At 39.3% G+C, this 19428-nt stretch overlaps 1 protein-coding gene across 3 annotated transcripts in view; it reads left to right on the plus strand.

The window, feature by feature from the left end:
* The first annotated feature begins 518 nt into the window (after window positions 1–518).
* FAM168A (family with sequence similarity 168 member A) overlaps window positions 519–19428 on the plus strand; it is a 129640-nt gene continuing 110730 nt past the window's right edge. For 2 of the 3 annotated variants that reach the window (XM_081155689.1, XM_081155690.1), the window contains exon 1: window positions 519–727. The gene's annotated coding sequence lies outside the window, so the exon portion shown is untranslated. The remainder of the gene's footprint in view (window positions 728–19428) is intronic. The other variant, XM_081155691.1, reaches the window with a different exon arrangement.

The following is a 19428-nucleotide window of genomic DNA, read 5'->3' on the forward strand; positions in this document are numbered from 1 at the left end:
TTCTTTTTCTTAACATGGAGGCAGAACCGTGAACTGCGTCTGCCAGCATTTCGCAGGGACGGGAGCAGGAAGGCGGGAGCCTGTGGCGCATGCTGGAGAATGTAGTCCAGCGAGCCGGGGCGGCGGGGGGTGTGTGTGTGAGTGTGTGTGTGAGTGTGAGTGTGCGCAGCGCGCACCCAAAAAAGTTGGCGACACTGAGAACATCGCCACCTGGGGATGGGGCCGTGGGGCGCCCTCGCTACTCTCACATGTGGTCTTCGAGTCCACAAAAGCCGCCCGCGGACGGCTGGCTCCATTCCATTGTCCGTGCCCGCGGAGGGCGCGGCCCCTCCGCCTCAGGCCGCGGCGGGCGGCGGGCGGCGCGCGGCATGCCGGGAGTTGTGGTCCCAGCTCGCCGAGGCTGCGGGACGTGTCGCGGCGCCGCGCCGGCTCCTCCTTCCCCGCCCTTCTTATAGGTCCCCCCCGCTCCCCCCCTTCGCCTCCGCCTCCCTCGCCCGCAGCGGAGCGTCCCCTCCCCCACCCGTCGGGCTTCTCAGCAGCTACTGCAGAGGATTCTGAGCCGAGTCGCTGAGGAGGAGGAGGAGGCTCCCGGTCCCTGCGCGCCATCCGCCACCTTACTGGACACAGGCGAGGGAGTGAGAGCGTCGCCTCTGTAGCCTCCGGAGAAGACAAGGGCATCGCCGCCTCAGCCACTGCTGCCGCCGTTTTCGCCTGCAGCGGCTCGCCGGTGAGGACCCCCCCGCCCCCCACACACATCCCCCCGGTCCGCTCGCCCTGAGGCTGGGCCGGTGAAGAGCCTGGGAGAATGAGACTGGGGGCTGCGGAGCGCGGGCTGGGGGAAGGGGTTGAGGGCGCGATGGAACGGCGGGCTGGCCGGGGAGACTTGTCCAGGCGCGGGCTGGGGGTGGGGTGGGGTGAGGGTGGGACCCGAGCAGGTTGGGGGGGCGGCAGGGGAAGGGGACTTTTCTGTGGGGAATAGCGGGACCTGAGACGGGAGCGTGGGGTTTGGGGGGTTGGGGTGGAATTTGGGATGGTTTTGGGCGAGCTGGATGATGAGACTGGAGTGGGGTGGCTTTTAATGGGGGAGGGGACTGAATGAAGGTGGCGGATTTGGGGTTGGCTTGGAGCAGTTGACAGTTTGGGATCCGAGCTGGGGTGCGGGGTAGGGGGTAATTTCAATAGAGAGTGGGATTGCAGGGTCGGATAGGACACTTGGGGGGGGGTGTTAATTCAGGAGGGTGCAATCTGCGGTGGACCTAGGGCAAGCGGATAGGGGTGGTAGGAGCTGAGAGTGAGGGGCTTGGCGGGGGTAGAGACCTGGGCTTGAAGTGGGCGTTTGTCATCTAGGGGTGGTGGAATTTGTGGAGACTTAATGCATAGCGTGGGTTAGGAGAGCAGAGGAGGTAGAATTTGGGGTTTTCCTGGGGAGTGTTTGTGGAGGTTGGAATACGAGCTGGTGGGGATAGGACTTGCAATGAGGGGAGTGTGATGGTGAGCTGGCAGGAGGGGGTTAAATTAGAAATTAGGCCCAAAATTGGCGGGTGAGGATTGAAATTGGGAGGGGGCACAGTGGGATGGGATTTAGGGTGGTCTTAGAGCCTCTGGAAGGGGCATTGGTCGCTCCTTGGATGCAGGGTCAAGGCAGAGGGCACAGAAGAGGCTGCTGAGCTGGACTCAGTGAAAGAATAGTGGCAGGTGGTGAGCAGGGTTGGGGGATGGTATCTTGAAGAAAATGTCCCTTGGTCAAGGTGGCAGAGGGAGTTTTGGAGAAAGAATGTCTGAGATGAACTAGTAGGACAGGAGAGGTGATTGCTGATGGTGAGGGGGCAGAACGGTTATTTAAGGAGTGGGAGACATGGAGTTGGTGTGGATGGGGCAGAGAGGATGGAGAGGGGCAGTGAACAGTGCTGGGAAGAGGTGGGTTGGATGAAAAAAAAGAATTTGGATTGTCTTCAAGAGACAGAAGAGGGTTAAGGGTGAACTTAAACAGCTTTGGAGGCTGTGGTTTGGGGAGAGACAGTAATCAGAGGGGACTTTGTAAGGGAGAGAGAACGCATATTAAAGATTCTCTTTCCTAGAGGACATCTTAAGCTGTTAGTTTAATCTTATTTTTTCATTTATGTTAGTATCATATTTGGATGTAAATCAACCCAAAGGATAAAGTTGAGAGAGGCTTCAGTTAAAGTAGAATTAAGGAGGGGAGAGTGTCATCTATTTCAGGCGTACACCTTGTAGATAGTGTGGTTTGGGTCTGGACCACCGTAATAAAGCGAGTATAGCAATCAAGCGAGTTGTGATCTTATTGCTGGTGGAAGGTCTTGCCTTAAATTTGTAAAAACTGCAACATCTGTGAAGTGCAATAAAGCAAAGTGCAATAAAATGAGATATATCTGTGTTCATATAACAAGAAGGTTGGGAGAAAAAACCCAGTCCCAAACTAAAGGTAACGATAAAACTGGAATGTGACAGTTATCTTTCTATATGATGCCCCTGCCTTCTCCTTTCTGCCCTCCCCCTTGTGCTTTTAAAAATTACTCCTGGAATTTGGAATTAAATAGATAGGATGGGCTTGAGGTAGCATTCCTTGCTTGAGAACTGGTGAATAAGACTGAAAAATATGAGGCTGAATTTATTTCCTAGTCAGGGAGTGTGCATGTATGCAGAAAGAGCTTAGGCCTTTTTTTTCCCTCTTAAAATTGATGGCTTGAGGACTCCATTTATTGGTGTCCTGGTTTGCAAGGCAATTAGGCCCATCATTGTATTGCAGGCTAATAATCCTGAGATGAATCTTGGCACCAATGCTTTATGTAAACAGAGAGGACAGGAAATATAGAAATGTCATAAATATTCATTGGTAAGATGGTTTGGTATTGATGGAGTTTTTCATTTGATTCTCTTCCGACATTACTTGATAAGATTTATAATAATTGGACTATATTTCTGTAGATTGAATTTTCTTCTGAAGGAATTCAGGTGGTCAGAATTCTATCAGGTGTGGATAAATAAAGCATATAGAATAATTTTATTTTATTTTTTAGGGGATGACATTGATGTAGACACATTACATTAACTACAGAAGCAGTATCTCCAATTTTTTTTTTTCAATCCTCACCCGAGGATATTTTTTCCATTGTTTTTCAGAGAGCGTGGAAGGGAGGGAGAGAGAAAGAGAAACATTGATGTGAGAGAGACACATTGAATGGTTGCCTCCCACACACCCCACTGGGACCCAGTATTGAGCCTGCAACCAAGATACGTACTCTTGGCCGGAATTGAACCAGGGATCCTTCAGTCCGCGGGCCGACACTAACCACGGAACAAAACCCGCTAGGGCATTATCTCCAATTTTATTTAAAGCTTCATAATATGGTTATTCTCATGGCAGAATAGTGATGCTGGGAAGTAGAGAGAGGTGTGCATGGGAGACACATCTTTAGGGATACAGTTTTCTGGACTTAATTGCATTAACTATGATATGTTAAAGAAGTGGCTGTTGATTTTAGAGCTCAAACAGAAAAAAATGGGGAGGAATGTAAAGAGACTAAAATTGGCATCAATGGGTCAAAATCATTTGTTTTTTGTTTAAGCTTCAGAGTTCAGCTCACAATTTTCCTTGGTTTTCACAGTTAAGCATATTAAAATACTCAATATTTAGAATGTTTTCTTTTTGTTTTTTTTTTTGGTAGTTCCAAAATGGGTAGAATGATGGAAGGTTAGACTTATGCTCAGAATGAAAGATTTTGTGTGTGTTATTAATGAGGAAGCTTTATTACAATAAAAATCAGGTTTGAGCAGTTACCTGTCTTTCGATGAGAGTATAATATAATTAATGCATCATTTCTCCTCATAACTTTACTTTGGGGTCCTGACATTGCTTTTGTGGATCTGCAGGCTTGATTTAGAGGTGGGATATTTATATTTTTAAAGCCCTAGCTTTTCGAAGCTCAAAATGAAAAGTAATTGCTTGGGAGAAATGTCTTGGTGGATTTCCCTGCCTCTCACAATTGTGGTCACCTGTGCTATAGAAATGTATGTAAAGTGTTTTAGTATATCTTTACCTCATTTGATTTGTCCAGTATTCTGGTGAGAAGGGGAGAGCAGAAGGAGGCATTAGTAGACAGGCACGTTGGTAGAATGACTAGCCTGTAAATTTAGGGGTCAAAAGTCCTGGGTTGAAATCCCCATTTCAGAATTTGATAGCTCAGTGATTTCAGTAAAGTCCTTAAAAACCTTTCATACTTACTGGTAATGATTATACAACATTGTGAATGTTCTTAACTTCCACTGAATTATACACTTAAATATGGTTAAAATGGTTTAAAAAAACTTTAATACTTCACAAAGCTGTCAAGGGGAACAAATCAGTTCATGTCCTGAAATAACTTTATGTCCTGAAAACACTGCGTATATGAAATATTTGCTCAATATTTATTTATTTACTTATTGCCTGCTAAGTGCCAGGGGAAATGAAAATGAACAAAAACCAGCTTTCAGTGTAGTGGGAGAGACAGACGATTTAAATATAGTGAGAGAAGTGAGGCAAAACTAATGTGGTGGTGAAGAGCGTGGGTTCTGAGGTTTGTCTACCATTTATTAGTGTGCGACCTTGGGCACAATGGCCTCATCTGTAAAGCTGGCATAAGAGACATAATCTCATAAAGTTGTTTTGAGAATTAAACAGAAAAATCTATGGAAAGCATTTAACACAGTGTGTTACGTAGTACACATTAAAAAATATTAGTTGTTGCATTATTAGATAGGAAGACTAGCATGTGAATAGCCTTATATGTCCTATCATTGAGTTCTTAGTATTGTGATGTTCTACTACTTATTAAGGAGGTAGGTATTAATTTGCATTGTCATCTCATAGTTTACCTGCATATTTGCATGTTTGTACGGTAGTCCAGGAACTTTAAACAGTGAAGTAGTAAACATATGTTAGCTGTTAGCTTTCTCATCAATAAAATAAGAAGAAAAAACTCCTGTGAGAGGTTAAATGACTTGCTTAAGGTTATTGTCAATAAGTGGAAGAGTCTGGGTTACAGTCCCCAAGTTTGGATTCCTTAGCCCTGTTTAGTCGTCTTGTTAAATTGAGCAACACTCCATATGTATAAAAGTGCATATAACATCTCCAACTTAAAGAATGGTAAATTGAATGCCTGTTTTTGCTATCAGCTTAACAAAAGGGAGATTTCTACTACCTTTAAAGCGTCTTGCAAATTCCCTCCTTCTTTCTCCCTCAGAAGTAATGGATTTCCTAAATTTTTTGTAAACCATTCCCTTGCTTTTCTTTATAGTTTTACCAAACAAGTACATGTTCTAAACAATATATTTTTTACCTTTGCAACTTTATGTAAATAGAATTATAATGTAAGTATTCTAATGCGACTTGCTTTATTCTTCTTGTTGTTTTTTAACTTTAAAAGAGCTTTATTTCTTCCACTGTTAAAATAACATATTCTCATGGTAGAAATTGAAAATTACAAAAAAGTAAAAGGGAGCAAAATTATTGTCTGTAGTCCCATTACCCAGCAACACTTCTTAATCTAGATAGCAAGAAGAAGCCAGTTTGCATTTATGGATGATCAGATTATCCAGGTGTGGATCAATCATACTTGGAAATAGGAATCGGAGGGAGTAGTAGCAGCCTTTGTGAGCTGTGAAAGAGCACTGTCTTAGAGCTTTTTTCTCATTGGCAGGAGTTCTTTCTTTGCTAGAGACTAATTCTTTGTTATACCTGCTTAGAGCTTCATATCATGTTTCGATAAATCTTTTGGTCAGAATTTTTGTGCATCTTTCTTTTTGCAGAAAAATAGTCTGGTACATTGATTCTTACCTGATTGTGCAGGAGGGTCTGTTATCTGATGTACAGAGTACCATGAATAGGATACATAGTATACATATCAGTTACACATATCAGAAGCTTAGCAACCTAAACATCAAGAATTTTTTGTCTAAGAGATTTGAAATCCAAATTCATTCATTATCTGTTAGAGCTTCAGTTTACTTATCTGTAAAATCAGGCTCAGATATGAGATAAGTGTGAAAATACTTCTTAAACTGTAAAGGACTATATAAATGTTAGCCCCCCCCCCCCCCCCCAGTTTACAAAACAAATCAGGAGAGCACCCCACACAGAGGTAAAAAGCCTGCTGTATTTGGTTTATTGCCTTTCTGAAGGGTTTTGCCAATGGAGGAGGGAGTACATAGTTCACAGTTTCTCCCTTGAAACTTGAAGATTGTTGGATATAGTGGGATGGAGAAGATGCTAAAGGACTTTCTCCTAGGGAATTTATGGGACCTGGTTCCACATTAATTGTATTTACCAGCTCAAAATGAAACTATTGAAGTAGCAAATGCAATATACAAACAAACATAGTCTTTTCCTTGTTAGTTTTCTACCTGTAACTTATTACAGAGACAGAATAAAGTAAGATGAATTATTTGTGCATATGTAGAGGGGGGATGATACGCCATTGTAGGATTCTTCTGTGGGTTACAGAGATAAGAAGGACAGAGAGTCTGGAACATCGACTGACACATACATACTTTGTGCTTAATATGGTAGCTACAATTATTATTTTAATTTTACTTATGAATTTTTTAAAGCTGTTTTTTCCTCCAGGATATTGTTATTCAGTATTTTCCTGGGCTACATCTCCCCTCACTCATTTTGCGTTTGTATTATAAATTTATTTTAATATTATCATAAGTAAAGAAAAAAAAAGAAAATAAACTGCAATGCAGTCCAGGGCTAAGGAGCTAGTAGTCTTAGGTTGACAGATATGTTTAAGACATTTATTCAACAAATATCTATTGAGTGATTATTAGATGACAGTAAGGGAGTGCTGGGAGTATGGGATACAAAAATTAAAATTTCCTGCTTTAAGGAGTTTATAGCTTATAGTCAATCTAGTGGGGAGACAGACATGTCACAGATAATTTTAGAATAGTGTGATAAGTGCTGCAGTGGGGGTGTGGACAAGGGGCATGGGGAAGATGGAGGTTGGCATGGCCTGATCTGCCTGGGGGAGCAGGAAAGAGATTTGCTTGAAGGAGTTAATGCCTGAGTTGAGACCTGAAGGGTATGTGGATGTGCTGGGGAAGGAGAGGTTAAGAAGGGTTCATGTTATCAACAACATAGTTTTCCTTGATTATTCCCCCCCAGTGGCCTTGGTTTGCACCGTTTTTTAAAGGCTTTTCTGGCATGTACACCAACTGTAAAAACCAAATAAACAAATACCTAAATATGCTGTACTGTCATGCTTTTTTTCTTTCCATATGCTGTGCCTTCTACCTGGATAGCCCTCTCCCTACTGAATTCCTTAATCTTTACTTTGTCCATTAGATGAAGTGTACTAATGAACATATTTATGCTTTTTGCTCTTTTCAGTTTGTTGTTTAGCAGGAAGAGATTTTTGAAGCTGTTGAAACTAGCAGAAATTTAAGAAGAGATCTTTATTGATTCTGCTTTGTCAGTAAATGTTGATATTCCTTAGGGTTGGCTTCTTAGCTCCCTGGACTTTTTAAGTTCTTTCCTTCAGTCGTCTTGCCCACTCTATTGACTTTTACTGTTACCTATATGCTGATGACTCAAATTTCTGTCTTTAGCTCAGAGCTCTCTCCTGAGCTCCGGTCTTGTATATCTCACTGGCTACTGGCCACTCATATGCATCTATTTAGATGATTCTCAAATTCAGTAGCTGCAAAACAGAACTCATTTTCCCCATCTACTTATTCTGACCTCCCCCATTTTGTACTCCCTCCCCCACAAAAAGTTAGAATCATCTTTCTGTAGTTTTGTCCTAACATAAAGATACTACCACTCATTCATTCATTCAAGATGTGAATCTGTGCCATTAGTCTTCTCCCTTCTCATAGTCAAAAATAAATCTGTAAATATTTCTGCAATTCATCTCCCCTTTCCTACTATTACTGACTTGTTCAGACTCTAACCTTACCTGGACAAGTGCACTAGCCTCCTAACTGGTTTCTGTATCACCCACATAGTAAACCTATATTCTACACAGCAGCCAGAACATCTACCCAACAGGTATAAATGTCTGTGCCACTCCCCTCCTTAAATCCCTTCTTTGGCTCTGAAGTCTGAGCTCTTTGCCATGACATTAGGCCTTCTGTGACCCTCCTGCCTAATCTCCCATTACTGGTAATACTGAGCAGCATGTAGTTTCTACAGATATCTTGCACACCTTTGCTCTGGCCGTTTCTCCTTTTATTCATCCTTCTGGGTTGAGTGCATCTTCCCCTAAGAAACCTTTCAGAACTCTGAAGGTTGTCATAAGTGTCCCCATTTTGCTCACAGTGAACATCCAGTGCATGTCTCTGTTATAGTAATTGCCCTGTATTAGAAAAATGAACTATTTGTTCCTTCACTTAACTGTAAGTTTCTTGGGGGCAGGGACTGTGTCTTAGTCATCTTTATAGTCCTAACTCCTGGAGGGTGCCTTGTGAATGATTAGTTTTTGAACCGAACTCAGTAAGGATAGATGACAAACCAGTAGTATGATATTCTAATGGGAAGTAAGGTGATATGTGTTTTTCTAGATATAGGTTTTTATTTATTTAGAATGAAATTTAGAATTTAATTGAATTGATAAAGGCTTTGATGATGATGATGTTGTATAACACAAGGTTTGAAAGTAGAAGAGAACAAGATGGTGTGCTCAGGGTTTGGCAAATGCTTTCTGTAAAAAATATTTTAGGCTTTGTGGGCCACATGCAGTCTCTGTTATTTCTTCTTCTTTTTCTCCTCATTTTCCCCCTTCCTCATCTCCCCCCCCCCCTTCCCCTCCTCTTTATGTTTTATTTTTAGCTCACAGGCCATACAAAAACAGGTCATGGGTATGCCATAGCTTGACAGTCTCTGGTGTGTTACCAGAAATCAAACTTGAAGTTGTAGAATATTGATAAGCAAAGAGACTAAAGCAAGTTTGTATTTCTTGTTTTATTTATTATAAAATTTAGTTCCTTGGGCAGTTAGGCATATCTTTAGTATTGAAAACAATTGTACATAATATTTTCTGTCAAACTGCTCTGTTTATTTAAAAGTTTAACATTTTTTAAAAAGGGCCATTGATCTCTTTTTGAAGGTACTCTAAGAACACTTTGGTTCATAAAGCTCCAACATAACTCTCCCTCCTCCCTCCGTTTAGGCAGGTGTCTGGGTCCTTTCAGAATATGCCTGCTTTTCTGATGATATAGACTGTGCTTTTTTAAAAATAACAGACATTTAGGCCTGGTGGGCATGGCTCAGTGGTTGAGCGTCGACCTAGGATCCAGGCAATCGGGGTTCAATTCCAGGTAGTCAGGGCACATGCCTGGGTTGCGGGCTCCATCCCCGGTCGGGGGTGTGCAGGAGGCAGCTGATCAGTGACTCTCTCATCATTGATGTTTCTATCTCTCTATCCCTCTCCTTTCCTCTCTCTGAAATCAATAAAGATATATTAAAAAAAAATTTTTTTTGAAGGAATGCTGGGCTGATACATTTTTCACGGTAAATGTTACTCCCTGGCTGAATTGACATTGTGATCGTGATTTACCTTCTGATCATGTCCTTCAATCTTGACAGTTTCTGCTGATGCTCATATTTTCTAACCTCAGTTTTATAATTTTCCTACATATCCTAGTTTTCAAATGTGTTCTCCTTTCTCTTTTATTTTGAGTTGATAGCAAAAACCATCTGTGTGTATAGTTACACTATTTATACTTCTGCAAATAAAATTATACTATTTTATTTGATCTACAGTGTATAAGTTGGTCATGTTGTATTGTTTTCATTTTAAGGATGAAGTAATCAAGACTCAAAAGGCCTTAGGATTAGTAGAGTATGAGGATGGAAAGACAAAGGGACATAATATTTGAGTGATAGGCAATATGCTGGGTGCTTTCATAGAATTTGATTCTCACATTTACACTATAGGGCATTGTGCCCATTTTACAGAAGAGGAAACTGAAGTAACTTAGGCTTGTAGGAGTTAAATAGTTTGCATTTGGCTACATAGCTAGTAAGAGAAGAGAAAAACTTGTATTAAAAACCTGATCTGCCTTGCTTCAAAGCTCTTTGTTCTTTTTACTGTACTATATATAAAGTTCCCTGGTTTTAAACTCTTGTCTATGAGAAGTATCTTGGCTATACATTAGAATCACCTGCAGATCTCTTAAGAAAAAAGACATGTTCTAGTTCTAACAGAATTATCCTAACAGAACTTCTCTGGGTGAGCCTAAGGCAGGTGTGTATGGGTTTGTTTATATAGAAAATAGAGCCCTGGCCAGTGTGGCTCAGTTGATTGAGTATCATCCCATACACTGAGAAGTTGCTGGTTCAATTCCTGGTCAGGGCACATGCCCAGTAGGGGGTGTGCAGGAGGTGGCCCATTGATGTTTCTGTCTCTTTCCCCCTCTCCTGTCCTCTCTCTTTCTAAAATCAATAAAAGCACATTAAAGAAAAAGAAAATATAAAAGAAAAAACATAAAAGAATGAAACATTGATTTGTTGTTCCACTTATTGGTTGGTTCTTGTATGTGCCCTGACCATGGATAGAACCTGCAACCTTGGTGTATCAGGATGATTTTCAAACCAATTGAGCTACCTAGCCAGGGCAAAAAAGGTATTGAGATACACACACACACATATATAATATAAAAAAAGTGCTCAAGAAGTGTAACCGCAACTCAGATCAAGAAAGGAAACATTATACTTCCCTACAAGGTAACCAATATTGTGACTTCTAATACCATAGGTTACTTTTTCCTCTTTATGAACTTTTGTAAGGTATGACTGAGTTATTATTGTACTCAACTTTGTGAGAGTCATTTATGTTTCTTTGTGAAGTAATAGTTTGTCCTTGCTCATTGCTTTGTGGCAATAGTTCTCAAACATTTTGGTGTCTTCACTCTTAGTAATTATTGAAGACCCTAAAGAGCTTTTGTATGTGGGTTATATCTATCAATATTTACTGTATTAAATATTAAAACTGAGATTTAAAAAATGCTTATTTAAAAATAACCCTATTAAATGTTAGCATATATTTAAGAAAATAACTGCATTTATCCCAGGCCCCAAAAAGTGAGAAGAAAAATATTTTACATTTTTCTTCTTTTTTTTAGAAATATGTTTTTATTGATTTTAGAGAGAGGAAGGGAGAGAGAGAGAAAAAAAAAAATCTATGGGAGAGAAGCAGTGATTGGCTGCCTCCTACAGATCAAGGCCACAGTCCAGGCATGTGCCCTGACTGGGAATCAAACCAGTGACCTCTTGGTGCATGGGTTGATGTGCAACCACTAAGCAACACTGGCCAGGCAATATTTTAGTTTTCCAAATCTCTTTACTCCGGACTGGATACATATATGCTTTTATATTCTGTATCTTGCAGTTGGTTGTTTTGCTTATAGTATATAAAGAAAATGTAGTCCCACATGTATATGTGGCTAGAAGAGGGGAAGAATGTTTTATTGCTTTTAAAAGTAATTGTGGATTTTCTTTTTAGATACTATACCAAAACTTGACAATTGGTAGTTTCTTGAAGGCCCATTGCTTTGTGGAATTTGAAACCATATCAAGGAACTTTTTATATTCTGTTACATTAAAATTCCATTAGTGTTTTCTTTTTTGAATGCATGTTCTACCCATGCATGATATTGTAACATGCATTGGTCATTTTGGAAAATACTGGTTCACTGCATTATGCAGATTTGCTCTGTGTTGATATATTCTATTATACAGTGTCAAAAAATCACATTTGTTAATATCACCACCAATCTCATCAGATAAGTCTTTTTAAATTTTTGCTTGAAAGCTCAAATTTTATCATTGGAACAAATACTGACAGTTGTTTTCCTTGACGTGACAGTCTCACATTGTTCATTTTTGAAAAAATGTCTGCCAGACATCTATGTCTGAATAATCATAGTTTGTCTGCCAGTCATTCTTTCAAGTAAAAATGGTGTTTTATGAAAAGAGCAGCTAGTTCAGCTTGCAACTCAATTGCACAAGTGCTTTTAGTGCTTTTAGTGCTTTTCCTTAAGACAACTTTTGTAGTTTGGTATGCAGGAGAAGTGCTTTATGTGTATTTCCTATATCACAAAATATTCAAAAGATGTGTAGTTGAGGATTGAGATTTAATGAAATTAATAATTTTTGTGGCTTCAGGAACATTTTTAAACTATATTATTTAAAAATAATAACTTTCAATTACAGTTGACATTCAATATTAGTTTCAGCTATATAGTAGCATAGTGGTTAGACATCTATATAACTTACGAAGTGATCCCCCTGATAAGTCTAGTATCCCCCTGGCACCATAGTTATTACAGTATTATTGATTGTATTCCCTATGCTGTACTTTACATCCCCATGACTGTTTTGTAACTGCCAATTTGTACTTCTTAATCCCTTCACCTTTTTCATCCAGCCCCCCAAGCCCTCTCCCACCTGGCAACCATCAGTTTCTTTTTTATGTGTATGAGTTTGTTGCTCTCTTGTTTATTCACTTATTTTGTTTTTTAGGTTCCACATGTAAGTGAAATCATATGGTATTTGTCTTTTTCTGTCTGATTTAATTCACTTAGCACAGTACCCTCTAGGTCCATTCGTGTTATTGCAAATGGCAAAATTTCACTCTTTGATGGTTGAGTAATTTTTTATTGTATATATGTACTACATCTTCTTTATCCAGTTTTCTGTCCATGGACACTTAGGTTGCTTCCATATCTTGGCTGTTGTAAATAATGCTGCAGTGAACATAGAGATGCATATGTCTTTTTGAATTAGTATTTTAGGTTTCTTCGGGATAAATACCCCAAAGTGGAATTGCTGGGTCCTTCTTTGTCTCTTGTTATAGCCTTTGTTTTAAAGTCAGTTTTGTCTGATATAAGTACTATTATTACCCCAGCTTTTTAATTTTCATTTTCATAAAATATATTTTTCCATCCCATTACTTTCAATCTGTGTGTCTTTCTATCTGAAGTGTGTCTCTTATAGGCAGCATGTGTGTGGGTCTTGTTTTCTTATCCATTCAGTCATCCTGTATCTTGATAGGAGCATTTAATCCATATACATTTAAAGTTATTATTGATAGATATGTAGCTATTGCCATTTTATTATTTACATTTTTTATCTTTATTTTCTTCTTTTTAAAAATATGTTTTTATTGATTTTTTTTAGAGAAAGAGGAAGGCAGAGAGAGAGAGAAACATCGATCTGTTGCCTCCGGTATATACCCCAACTGGGAACTGAACCTGCTTCTTGGGCATGTGCCCTGACTGAATTTGAACCAGTGACCTTTCAGTGCATGGGATGACATTCAACCAACCAAGCCACACCAGCCAGGGTTGCTTCTTAAAGAAGTCTCTAACATTTCTTGTGATACTGGTTTGATGAACTCCTTTCACTTTTTTTCCTCTCGTCTCGATGAAGAACATTCTTTAGCGAAACTGAAACTGGCTCCTTTTTTTTTGGCATGTCTGAAGAATGCAGTTTGGTGTCACTGCCTTGATTCAATACAAGATGGTGTGTGTGTGTGTGTGTGTGTGTGTGTGTGTGTGTGTGTGTATATATATAATTTATTTTAGAGAGAGAGGGAGAAAGGGGGGGAAGAGAGAGAGAAACATCAATTTGTTGCTCCACTTATTTATGCATTCGTTGGTTGATTCTTGTATGTGCCCTGACCGGGGATGGAACCTGCACCCTTGGCATCCTGATACGACGCTTTAACCAACTGAGCTACCCTGCCAGGGCCAAGATGGTATATTTTTATATTTTGGTATAATTGTAACACTTTTTGTGATACTGGTTTGGTGGTGATGAACTCCTTTAGGTATTTTTTTTTTGTCTCGGTGAAGAACATTCTTTAGTGAAACTGAAACTAGCTTTTTTTTTTTTTTTTTTGCGTGTCTGTGAAGAATACGGTTTGGTTTGGTGTCACTGCTTTGATTTAATGAGAGATGATATATTTTTATTTATTAGTATGATGATGTTTCAAGTCTTTGCTTATTTCTTAAGGGGGGAATAGGTGGTTTTGTTACACTGTTTTGAAAGCCAGCATGAATGCAGTTGATTTTTCCTTGGCTTAATAGAATCAAAACACTTTAGAGTTGAGCAGTTTTATAACTTTGTCATGATTTTAGAAAATCATTGGGCTTGGTGGTGCTTTACCTTGTGGTAAAGGAAAAGTATGAAGTGGTCTTTAGGGAACTGTGCATAGCTGTGTGTAAAAGTGTTTCTCGAGGTATATTATTGGGTCTTCCTACCTTTAACCTGGAATATTTGCAGTAGGAAAAAAAAATGCAAATGAAGCCACAGCCAAGTAATCTTGTGTCATGACTTTGATTTTTCACTGTGATTAGGTAGAGGAGAATGGAGAAGATAGGCTAGACAAGTCAGTACTGAGCATTATTTTACCTTTCAGCCAGCACCCTTATACAGCCTGGAACCTTAGTTCTGGAGGGAGGAGAATTAACATTCATTGTGGTAGGCCCTTTATGTGTGTTATCTTATTTAAACTCACAATTATCCTGTAAGGTGGTCATAATTATTAAATTTATTTGTGAGAAAATTTAGGCTCAGAGATCTGGAGCCTGCTCGGGTTTATCCCCAAACTCTCCTGCCTCCAAAGCCTGTTGAGTGCTCTTTCCTCCATGCTGTGCTGTCTTCCAAGGACATAGTCTCACTGATTATTTGTGTATCCTTGGTACCTGGAACCTGGTAGGGCTTAGTACGTTTTTGTTGAATAATTAAGTCAGTACTAAATGAGTGAACCAGTTTTTACAGAGTAGGATGTAATCTAACTCCTCTGGACTACTGTGTAGATTAGTGCTACAAAGTTACATACTAGGGTCCAATCACCATCTGTTGCTATGGGGAAAGGATCAATCTTCTTAATGATAAACTCTATAAAACTATTTAAATAATTTGGATATTTAGGAATTGAAAAGACCTAACGGGATGCATTTTCCTTAGATTGTTAATGATCTCTTCAGAAATAGGTTTTATAGCCCTGTCCAGTGTGGCTCAGTGGTTGGAGCGTCGGCCCATGCACTGAAGGGTTTCGGGTTCAGTTCCTGGTCAAGGACACATACCTCAGTAGCATTCAGTCCCAGCTCCGGCTGGGGCTTGTGCGGGAGGCAACCAATTGATGTGTCTTTCTCACATCGATGTTTCTCTCTCTCCTTCTCCCTCCCACTCTCTCTAAAACAATGGAAAAAAATATCCTCGGGTGAAGATTAACAGACAGACAAAAAAGGAATAGGCAATAAATCTGTTTTGCCATGTTTCCCCTCTCACTAGCAATGAGACCTTGGGCCAATTACTTTACTTTTCTGTGTCTCTCTTTTTTTTAATCTTTACAAGGGGAAGGGCAGTAATAACAGTACATAATTCCTAGATAGTTGTGAGGATTGAATGAGATAATTCATATAAAGAATTTATCATAGTGCTTGGCATATATAATTCATAAATGGTAGCTGTTATTCATATTCTTCCTGAATGAAGTTTGGGACTTAATGTGACTTTGAGCAAGTGAAGAAGAAATAATATTTTGGCTTTTAATGCATTTTTATTAGAGAAATAAAGCACCGAATGTATTGGTGTTTGTATTTTGGGATTTGTTTTCCGATTATAGTTTACTTGGTCTTCCTGGTAATGAAGCTCTAATTTTGACCGTTTGCCCAGATTTCTTGGTGAACCAGTGCAGGTATGGTATGGCCTTTGACTCTCCAACTTTTTCTTTTTGTTAACCCTCACCCAAGGATACTTTTCCCATTGATTCTTTGGAGAGAGTGGGAGGGAGGGAGGGGGGAGAGAGAGAAACATAGATGTGAGAGACACACATTGATTGGTTGCCTCCCACATGCGCCATGACTGGGGGCCAGGGAATGTACCTGAAATCCAGGTACGTGCCCTTGACTGGAATTGAACCCATGACCCTTTGGTCCGCAGGCTGACGCTCTCACCGTTGAGCAACGCTGACTGGGGCTACTTTCAATCTTTTTAAATTCTGTTGTCTAGATGAAGCAGGTTGGATTGCTCTGGACAGTTCACAGAGATTGATACTTTTTTCTAAATTAAAAATGTCAGTGAATGTGAGAAACATCCCTTCCTAAATTTTTTCTATTACTAGTCATCACTAAGAGGATTCAATATTTCTCCATAGTAGCCTGCCACAGAACCAAAGGAGGAGTGTGTTTTTAAAATTTTCTACATTTATTTATGTTGGTGGTAATAGTATCTATATTCTTGAGATTTATGGCTTTGATAGTACATTTTGATTAGGCTGTGGAGTTATGGAGGGGGAAACCACCTATCCATTCTAAAAGAGTATATTTGAAAGCCTGCCTGCCCTTCATCCAAGTGTCATTGTAGGTATACTGTCTCCTAGATGGAAGTTAGCATGTCACTCTTGAATACTTAAAATCTTTGAGATAAAGTCTAGATTCCCTAGGATCGTATGTAAGGCAGTTCAGTGTCCTCTTCCTAACTCCCTCTTCAGTGTCATTCATTGTTTGTCTGTCCTCCCAGATATCACATTTTGCCTAGTACTAATGAAGTGTACATACGTTGTACTGTATTTGCAGTTCTCTAGCTGTGCCATGCCTCTTATTTCAGTGTCTTTGCACATGGTCTTCTCTGGGCTTGGACATCTCTTTGCAACTCTTAATTGGTCTAACTCCTACTACTCAGCCTTTAAGACTTAGCCCAGGAGTTAACCTTTTCCAGAAAGCTTTTCTTGACTTTCCCAGATTGGGATGGGATGCCCCATCTCTTGGTTCTCTTGATTGTCATTGTTCATTTATTTATTATTTATTGGTCTTCTTCACTTGTGGTGGGTAGGGATTGCAGCTGATCATCCTTTTATTCTCAAGAACCCATTTTTGGACCTTGTACAGAATAGGCATCAGTAAGAATAGGCATCTTGTTAAATAAACCCATAATTTCAGGCTGGTCTGTTAGCAGCTGTTAATTTCCCACCCAGTTGTAGTTACTTTATGTTGTTCTTGGCTGAGTTTTAGTAGAATGACTTTTCTGTTGTGGCCATTGCACCTTCCCCTAACCCCCCTTGTGTTGTTTCTACTACACTTCAGTCCGCTCTCATGAAGCTTTCCTTTAATCTTTGCCCATACATTGGTCAGTGGTGCTGTGTATGCAGTAGATACGTTGATATTCAGAACGAACTTGATTTGTAAGTGAGCCTGAAATCTCACTTGGAATGAATGAAGGTCACATTGGTAAATGGAGAAGTTGGGATCTTATGATTGCTTTTCTAACTCTTGGTTCTTTTCTCTGCTTCCAAGTTTTCTCTTAATTAACCTTTGGTCAGTTTTAACTTTTAGATAACATAAAATGAATGCTACAAAACCGTTTTATCAGTACTCTCTTGTGCATTTGAGTTTTTGAACCTAAATATAGGATTTGACTTCTCTGTTACAGTAGTGGACTCACAGACTTTAAGAAATGTGGGGTAATGCACCTCAACCATAAGTAAAAAAAAAAAAAAGTGGGGTATTTATGACTGCCCTATTAAGCCCTTAGTAATTCCTGACAGGTGATTTAAATTTTGGCTTCCAAAAAATATTTTGCTGGAGTCTTAGTACCAGACAAAAATAATCATTTGTGCATACATTTATTTAATTAACATGCATATCAAGCTTTGTACTAGGTAGGTTCTGATGATACGCAGAAATGAGTAAGATGTGGTCTCTTTTTCTAAGGAGCTCCTAGGTGCACTGGAGAAGGTATAAACAAAGATATTACAGTTCGGTGTGTTGCAGATGCTGTAAATAAGTAGCAGAGAGGGACGTGTTAGTGCCTTTTTCAGGGATGAGTTCTTGGAGGAGCTTATTTCTGAAAGAAGACCAAGATCTTGTGTGTGGAAGATTCTGTATGTAGTCAGAAGACCTGAATTTGAACCCCAGCTCAGCCACTTACTAGCTGTCTGACTTGGAGCAAATTGTTTATGCACTCTGACCCTCATTTTTCCCCCTGTAAAGTGAGGGTAATGATGTTTATATTTGCCTTTGAAAATTGCAAGGATTTTATACATGTGAAAGAACTTTATAAATGCGCTTTACAAATTTTATATTCTGGTTTTTGTTTTTATTAATAATAATATTTTGACAGATTGGAGCATCAGGTTTTTTTTTTAACCCAAGCTAGAAATAAGAGAAAAAGATTGGGTATATTAGGATATAGATGTCATTTATGACGTGCTAACATCATGCATTAGGGCAAAGAGTTTTAAGTGCAGAACCCACAATACTTTGGTTCTGTGCTATAATGGAAGATATACTGCTTAAGAGGTTTAAGGAGTGGTCTCTGAAAAAACAAATGTAGTTCTGAGTGGCTTGGATGGCAACACCTGAACTAGAAAGAGCTCCATTTCTTATCAGAGGACTTATGTTTGTGCCACCATTGAAGTTTATTTAACATTTCAGAATTGCATTTTCCCGGTCAGTAAAACAGAGAAAAATAATAGTTACTTTGCAGATTAAGAATAAAGGATAAATTGGGTAAAGTGCACACCGCTAGCCTTAATCAGTTAAAAGTTTAATTTTTAGAATATTTAAAAAATCTTTTTTCCTTTCAATACCATAGACTACTTTAGAGAAACTTGCTTTAAAGAACAGAGAGGGCATTCTATCATTTTTATTCTACTAACACTGATAGTATTTTATTTCCTTCTTCAAGTTTATTCCTCCAAATAATTTTGCAAGGTGGGTTTAAATCCCAGCTCTTGCACTTACTGGCTATGTGACCTTCAAAGTTACTTAATTTTTCTCTAACTTATTTTCATCTATGTGATGGGGATATAGTGGTATTTACAGTATTACTTATTGGGAGGATTGTTTGGCACATAGCACGATTTCAGTAAATGGTAGCATTGTTATTATCACTTTCATTTTATCAATGAGGAACTAGATGCAAATTTAGCAACTTGACTAGATTCACTTAAAAGAACCAAAGATGGGATTCAGTCCAAGTTTTTGTGATGCTAAAGCCTTTATACTATCCCAGCAATTTTCAACCTTTTTCATCTCATGACGCACATAAACTAACTACTAAATTTCTGTGGCACACCAAAAAATATATATTTTTTGCTGATCTGACCAAAAAAAAAAAAGTGTCATTTTGATTCACTTACACCAGACGGCTGTTGTTGTGTTGGCTGTTCCATTTTTTATTTGACAGTCTAAAGGAGAAGAGGTCAGTGCCTCTGAGTAAATAGTCAGGTATTGCACGTTTTAAAATGTTCTTGTGGCATGCTGGTTAAAAATCTCTGCTCTATCCTTTTACCAGGCTACGTTTTTGTAATTAGCATTTCGTTTGTATGGAAATGTATTCTTGAAATGCTGTAGAGTGTTTGGAAATAATTTGTTCCCTTAGGTACTTAAAACTTTCAGTGATGTTTACTAATA

This window comes from Miniopterus schreibersii, assembly GCF_964146895.1.
Source record: "Miniopterus schreibersii genome assembly, chromosome: 12".
NCBI classification, from domain to species: domain Eukaryota; kingdom Metazoa; phylum Chordata; class Mammalia; order Chiroptera; family Miniopteridae; genus Miniopterus; species Miniopterus schreibersii.